This window comes from Macaca mulatta, chromosome 3 (assembly GCF_049350105.2).
Source record: "Macaca mulatta isolate MMU2019108-1 chromosome 3, T2T-MMU8v2.0, whole genome shotgun sequence".
In the NCBI taxonomy this organism is placed as follows: Eukaryota; Metazoa; Chordata; class Mammalia; order Primates; family Cercopithecidae; genus Macaca; species Macaca mulatta.
The window spans coordinates 103,842,661-103,850,660 of NC_133408.1; the positions used below are offsets into that span (position 1 = coordinate 103,842,661).

Consider the following 8,000-nt stretch of genomic DNA (forward strand, 5'->3'; position numbering starts at 1 on the left):
GCACCTGTTGTTTCCTGACTTTTTAATGATCGCCATTCTAACTGGTGTGAGATGGTATCTCATTGTGGTTTTGATTTGCATTTCTCTGATGGTCATTGATGATGAGCATTTTTTCATGTATCTGCTGGCTGCATAAATGTCTTCTTTTGAGAAGTGTCTGTTCATATCCTTTGCCCACTTTTTGATGAAGTTGTTTGATTTTTTCTCGTAAATTTAAGTTCTTGGTAGATTCTGGATATTAGCTCTTTGTCAGATGGGTAGATCGTAAAAGTTTTCTCCCATTCTGTAGGTTGCCTGTTCACTCTGACAGTAGTTTCTTTTGCTGTGCAGAAGCTCTTTAGTTTAATTAGATCCCATTTGTCAATTTTGGCTTTTGTTGCCATTGCTTTTGGTGTTTTAGTCATGAAGTCCTTGCCCATGCCTGTGTCCTGAATGGTATTGCCTAGGTTTTCTTCTAGGGTTTTTGTGGTTTTAGGTCTAACATTTAAGTCTTTAATCCATCTTGAATTAATTTTTGTATAAGGTGTAAGGAAGGGATCCAGTTTCAGTTTTCTACATATGGCTAGCCAGTTTTCCCAGCACTATTTATTAAATAGGGAATCCTTTCCCCATTTCTTGTTTTTGTCAGGTTTGTCAAAGATCAGATGGTTGTAGATGTGTGGTGTTATTTCTGAGGGCTCTGTTCTGTTCCATTGGTCTATATCTCTGTTTTGGTACCAGTACCGTGTTGTTTTGAAAAACATGGAATGCTTCACGAATTCACGTGTCATCCTTGTGCAGGGGCTATGCTAATCTTCTCCGTATTGTTCCAATTTTAGTATATGTGCTGCCGAAGCTAGCACATATCTATCTATATCTTTTTATCTATCCATCTTGATGAGGAGCAACAATCATTTGTAGATGGCCCATTTTTTTGATGGAAGTCAGTCTTTACTACAGAAAAATTCATTTACAGTTTATTTTGAAGACTTAATAGACAGATCTAATCTTATCTTCCCAAATGAAACAATATTCTTCCTAACAGTTAGACTGCAATTCCAGTAGTCAATGTTTATAGAAATAAATGTTGGGGCATATGGCATAAAAAGTAGATTCATGGGACAATAGAATAAAATATTTGAACTCACAACTGTCCATGGAAATTTTAGGATATATTGTCATTTATCTGTATCATTGCATTCACCAGGTTTCAACATTATTAGTATTACAAAAGCTCCGTTGTCATTCGCTAAAGGCAGAGGTGACTCTGAGACATACCACTTTTATCCATACAACACGATATCCATCAATCATCCATATGCCTCCTGCATTCATAAAATCATGCAACACATGCTATATGTGGAAATGAACTGATTTTTGCTTTCTATTATGATTTATATAATTATTCACACTCCACTGTAGCCCCTTGGGGGAGAGTTGGTTACCATTAGCATTTGCTGTCAGTCAAATTGTGCTTTTTTCCTTATTACCCTTTTTTCATATCTGAACTACAGTAAAAGAACAAGACAAGAATAGAAGTCCTAATATTAAAAAAAAAAAGATCGCAGAATATATGACCTTTAACCAATGCTGTGATCATTTGCTTCTTTTTAAAATAAGATATATAATTAGGACTAAAAAATGCCAATAAAATCCAGTCATTTGTATCTTTTCCTCGTATAAAGAAAAGTTGGAAAATTAGTTGAAATGGAAAATGATTTTTAAGGTTTAATGCAGAATAATTCTTTAAAGTCATGACTAAGACTGATCATCCACTCAAGATATTCACATTTCAAAGCATCCATTTAGCTTGCAACCTTATTTTAATAATACGGGGTCTCAATATCTTCCTGCCCCGCAGGTTTTTGTTTTCAATGGGCATTTATTTAAAAAGAAACTCCAGATTTATAAATAGATTAGGATGTTATGCTAATTCCTTAATTCTAGGAGGTACACTTTCATAATTATAAAGGTCATTTATTTTTTCAATAGCAAACATTTAGCAGGTATTCATTAGGTATCTGGCATGGCTTTAGATTCTGAAATACTAAGACTTCAAGTCATGGTTTTCCTGTTTGGGAAGCTTACCTTTTAGTGAGGAAAGTATGCATGTTAAAAAAAATCTACCTACCTATCGATAGATCTGACAATAACACGTGGAAAGTGCCAACAGATAATGAAAACAGAACATGAGCCCTGAGGACAACATCACTGAGGAAGTATCCCTGAGTTGGAAACCTTACTAGAAAAAAAGGAGTTTGTGAGATGAAGGAGGGAAAGGAAGGGAGAAAAAGATAGCAAATGTCAGAGTTCCTAAAGAGGCCTGGTGTTCTGGGGACTATCGGCCTGAGCACAGGAAACATGGGATGAGTGCAAATGAATTTACAGTGAAAAATATAATATTACATAATGATAAGTGAAATGTCACAGTAGACCATCAAATTTTTCCAGATATTTTCTGTATTTTCTATGCATATTCATATCTATCTCTTTCTCTCCTATCATCATCTATCAATCTATATATCCATGCATCTATCTTTCTCCTCAAATGGTATCACACTATATATACCTATTTTGCAAACTTCTTTTTCTTAATATATCTTGAATACAATACAAATCATAGATAGACAAGCAAATGGAAAACAACAAAGAGCAGGGGTTGCTATTCTTATATCAGACAAAATAGACTTTAAACCAACAGCAATCAAAAAGGACAAAGAAGGGCATTACATAATGATAAAAGGTTCAATTCAATTAGAAGTCTTAACCATCCTAAATATATATGCATCCAACACTGGAGCACCCAGGTTCATAAAACAAGTTCTTAGAGACTTGTGGAGAGATTTAGATAACCACAAAATAATAGAGGTAGACTTCAACACCCCACTCACAGTATTAGACAAATCATCAAGGCAGAAAACTAACAAAGATATTTGGAACTTAGACCCAACACTTGACCAAATAGACTTAGCAGATATCTTCAGGACACTCCACCCAACAACAACAGACTGTACATTCTTCTCATCTGTACCTGCCATATACTCTAAAATTGACCATATACTCAGTGACTTTAAAGCAATTTTCAACAATTAAAAAAAACCAAAATCATACCAATCACACTCTTGGACCACAGCACAATAAAAATAGAAATCAATACCAGGAAAATCTCTCAAAACCATACAGTTACATGAAAATTAAACAATCTGCTCCTGAATGAATTTTGAGTAAACAATGAAATTAAGTCAGAAGTAAAGAAATTCTTTGAAACTAATAGGAGAGAAGATACAGTATACTAGAATATCTGAGTCACAGCTAAAGCAGCATTAAGAGGAAAGTTTATGGTGCTAAACACCCACATCAAAAAGTTTTAAAGATCTCAAATTAATAACCTAACATCACACCTACAGGAACTAGAAAAAACAAGAGCAAATGAATCTCAAAGCTAGCGAAAGAAAAGGAATAAAATCAGAGCTACACTGAATGAAATTGAGACACAGAAAAACCATCCAAAAGGTCAACAAAACCAAAAGCTGGGTTTTTAAAAGAATAAATAAGATTGATAGATTGCTGGCTATACTAATAAAGAAAAAAAGATAGATGATGCAAATAAACACAATCAGAAATGACAAAGGGGACATTACAACAAACCCCACAGAAATACAAAAAACCCTCAGAGACTACTACAAACACCTCCATGCACACAAACTAGAAAATCTAGGAGAAATGGATAAATTCCTGAAAACATACAACCTCCCAAGATTGAACCAGGAAGAAATTGAAACCCTGAGCAGAACAATATCAAGTTACAAAATTAAATCAGCAATAAAATACCTACCAACTAGAAAAAGCCCTGGACCAGACAGATTCACAGCTGAATTGTACCGGATGTGTAAAGAAGAACTAGTACCAATCCTACTGAAACGATTCCAAAAAATTGACAAGGAAGGACTCCTCCTCAAATCATTCAATGAGACCAGTATCATTCTGATACCAAACCTAGCAGAGACACAACAACAACAAAAAAACTTCAGGCCAATATCCTTGATGAAAATAGATCCAAAAATTCTCAACAAAATACTGGCAAACCAGATCCAGCAGCACACCAAAAAGCTAATTCATCATAATTAAATAGGCTTTATCCCTTAAATAGGATGCAAGGTTGGTTCAACATACACAAATCCATAAATGTGATTCATCACATAAACAGAACTAAAATAAAAAACCTCATGATCATCTCCATAGTCACAGAAAAGGCTTTTGACAAAATTCAACATGCCTTCCTGTTAAAAACCCTCAACAAACTATGCATTGAAGGAACATATCTGAAAATAGGGCCACCTATGGCAAACACACAGCCAACATCATACTCAAAGCAAAATCTGGAAGCATTCCCCTTAAGAACTGGAACAAGACAAGTGTGCTCACTCTGACTGCTCCTGTTCAACACAGTACTGGAAGTCCTGGCCAGAGCAATCAAGCAAAAGAAAGAAAGAAAGAAAGAAAGAAAGAAAGAAAGAAAGAAAGAAAGAAAGAAAGAAAGAAAGAAAGAAAGAGAGAGAGAGAGAGAGAGAGAGAGAGAGAGAGGGAGGGAGGGAGGGAGGGAGGGAGGGAGGGAGGGAGGGAGGAAGGAAGGAAGGAAGGACGGAAGGAAGGACAGGAAGGAAGGAAGGAAGAAAAGGCATCCAAATATGAGGAGAGGAAGTCAAACTGTCTTTCTTTGCAGATGATATGATTCTACACCTAGATCGTAAGTGAATTAATGCAGGATGAAATAAACAAATACTGCATGTTCTCTCTTATAAGTGGGAGCTAAACATTGAGTACACATGGACACAAAGAAGGAAACAATAGACATGAGGGCCTACTTGTGGGTGAAGGGTGGGAGGAGGGGGAGGATAAAAAATCTGCCTATTGGGGACTATGCTTATTACCTGGTTGATGAAATCATTTGTATACCAAAATCCCATGACACACAATTTACCTGTGTAAGAAAACTTGTATGTGTACCTCCTGAGCCTAAAATAAAATTTGGAAAAAAATAAACCTATCTAAACATAGAAATAGTACAGTAAAAATATGATATAAAAGTTCCATTTTAATCTTATAGACTGTCATATATGCAGTCTGTCATTGACCAAAATGTCTTTATGTCGGGCAGGGCTATATTTGCAAAAGATCCCTTTTATCATTGAACTTATAGTGCAGTAGCAGAGAGAGAATTGTCAATGATAATTCTAATGAATTTTAGGAAAGGGGAAGAAAAGGTTGTTTTGAAGTAAAAGGCAGAAAGTAAGTCTAGCAGTGGGTGGAGCCCTCATGAATGAATTAATCCATGCGTGGATTAATGGGTTAATGGGTTATCAAGAGAGTGGGACTGGTGGCTTTATAAGAAGAGGAAGATCAGCACCATAAGACAGCGGGTAGGGGTCTGGTGAAGAGAAGATGAGGAGAGACCTGAGGTAGCGCTACCTCTGGATTCTGCAGAGTCCCCATCAGCAAGAAGTTCCTCACCAGATGTGTCCCTCTAATCATGGTCTTCTCAGCCTCCATAAGAATTAAATTCCTCTTCCTTGTAAGTTACCCAGTTTCAGATATTATGCTATAAGCAACAGAAAATGGACTAAGACAGAAATCTATTGCTCATATTTAGCGCCACATCCTTGGTATGAATACACCAGAATATACTTAATCATTCCCCTGGTGATGAACTTTTAGGATATTTGTGGTTTTTTGCTACTACAACTTACGCTGCCTTGCACATCCTTATGCATCTATTTGTGTAGCTTTAAGAGAATATACCTGTGGGATAGATTGATGGGCATAGAATGTAGCAAAGTTTTGATGGGTATTGCCAAATGACCTTCAAAGGCAATTCACTCCCTTCCAAATTATTTGAGAATGCTTGTTTCCCAAATCCCTTACAACACCCACCCTATTCTTTTTGTTTTTTCATCATAGTAGTGCTTATTTATTTTTATGAACATTTTGTACAAGTTACTATGGTTTCTGAGAAAAAACTTAGGAAATGAAAATAAGAAACTAGAGGGAAAAAGCATCTTAAATTCCACTTCCCATCTGGTCTGTAGCCTTCAAACTTTTCACTGTGTAAGGATGAATTTATGTCTTGTTTGGTCCATAACTGAGATACAGCTGGTAAATGGAACCGGGAGATTCTGCTTCACCACAAATTTCTGCTACCCATTTAGCTCTGTTGATGCAAGGGGGCTTTAGAAACTGCTAGGAAAAGAACTCAAAGGGTTTCTACAAGTGGCATTCAGACACATGGCATGTGGCAGACTCTGGGATGTCTTAAACAAGCCAAATCAAAATATGTGACTGAAGTTCTCCTGAGAGCAAGCCACCTGATGGAAGAAAGAATTTGGTGTAAATATCCAGATTATGCAATAGGTTTTAAGTGTTGGAGGGCAGCGACTAGTCTGGGGGACATCATGGTAGTTATTACTTGACACTTCTGATCCAATCACTCTAGTGGGCATGTTCCCCAAGGACAAAATGGCTAGGTGTGCAAACAATAGAACAGTGATACTAAACTCTGTGATATCTCTGCCCAGGCCACCCTGTTGTGGGACACCATCCCTCCTTCTGACCCCATCCCCACAAAGCATAACCACAGAAAGGAGAACTTTTCTCTTTTATTTCACAATAGACTGACCAGCAGGAGAGGCATTATAAGGATTGAATGCATCAAAGGCTAGTGTGATTGCAAAGACGAATGTGTGCCCCAACTCAGATGGCAACATTCACAGATCTTTGGCACAGTTACCAGCCACCATGGTGAAGCTGCAATATGGCAGAGGCCAGTCATGGTCACAAGAGCAAATGATATCTGCTCTCATTTAGCAGCCATGTGGCTCAGCCATGACTCTGAGTCCACTGAGTGGACTTGGGTATGTGGGGGAGAGAAAGTTCTGTTTCTCAGAATCTGTAACTGCCTGGATATACGAGTACTTAGCGCTAGTGAAAACCCTTTAACAGTATCTCATTGATACAGAATAACATCCCAATTCCTTAAGGTTTTCAAGGATTTTTATGATCAGGCCCCTTCTTAAATGACTCTTCTCATTCTTTGGGACTCAGTTTACATCTCATTTGCTGTAGAAAGACTTTTATAAGCATCTGAGGCTAGTTTAGTTGTCTTTCCTCTGTACTTTTGTGGCACCTTGTTCAAATTCCCATTACATAACACTTACGTTACATTGTATGACATAGCATGATTGTCTATCTTAATCACAATACCAGAAGATTCTTGAAAGAAGGGTCCACATCTTATTCATTATTCATTGTTGCACCCCACCCCCCGCACTGCCTGTTACTGTGCCTGCCACATAGTGCACATTCAATATATGTTTGTCAAATAAATAAATGAATGAATGGAGGATCTTATTAAATAAGATGAAGAATAACAAGAAGTACAAATTTGTGGGAAAAGATGAGGCACTTGATTATGTGCTTCTTAAATTTAAATATCTGTGGACATTTGAGAGGGTATGCTTAGTTGTGAATAATGGCTGGGTTCGAGGGATAAGTCTGAAGATACACATTGACAGTCATTAAGCTTCTCTACTTTTTTCACTCCCCTATTTTTTATTTTTTTCTTAAAATTCAGTAACATTAACCTTTCTAATAATAAAAGAAAGAAAATTTGGAGACCTAGATAAGTATATATATATAGAAATAAATTGCTAATTATATTCTCCCTCCCCTCAGCAGAGGTTAATCATTGATAATACATGTGAATATTTCCTTCTGGTTTTATTCCCTTCCGCTCCCCAGTTTCTCTCTCTTTCTCTCTCTCCCTCCGTATTGAACACAGTTGGGGCATGTGTTTATTTAGTTCTTTTCAAATTCAGCACTGTTGCATAAGCAATTTTCCTTGTTTCTAATTATTCTTTCAATACTTGATTTTTAACAGCCTTATAAATGTTCTACGGCATGAATGCACCATAATTATCTTAATTATCCCTATTATTGGGTATTTAGGTTGTTTCTGATCTTTTTGT

General features: G+C 36.7%; 1 non-coding gene across 1 annotated transcript; it reads right to left on the minus strand.

Moving 5' to 3' along the window:
* Positions 1–735: 735 nt before the first annotated feature.
* LOC114677320 (U6 spliceosomal RNA) lies at positions 736–842 on the minus strand. Its single transcript, XR_003728586.1, has one exon. It is a non-coding gene; the product is annotated as a U6 spliceosomal RNA (small nuclear RNA).
* Positions 843–8,000: the final 7,158 nt, after the last annotated feature.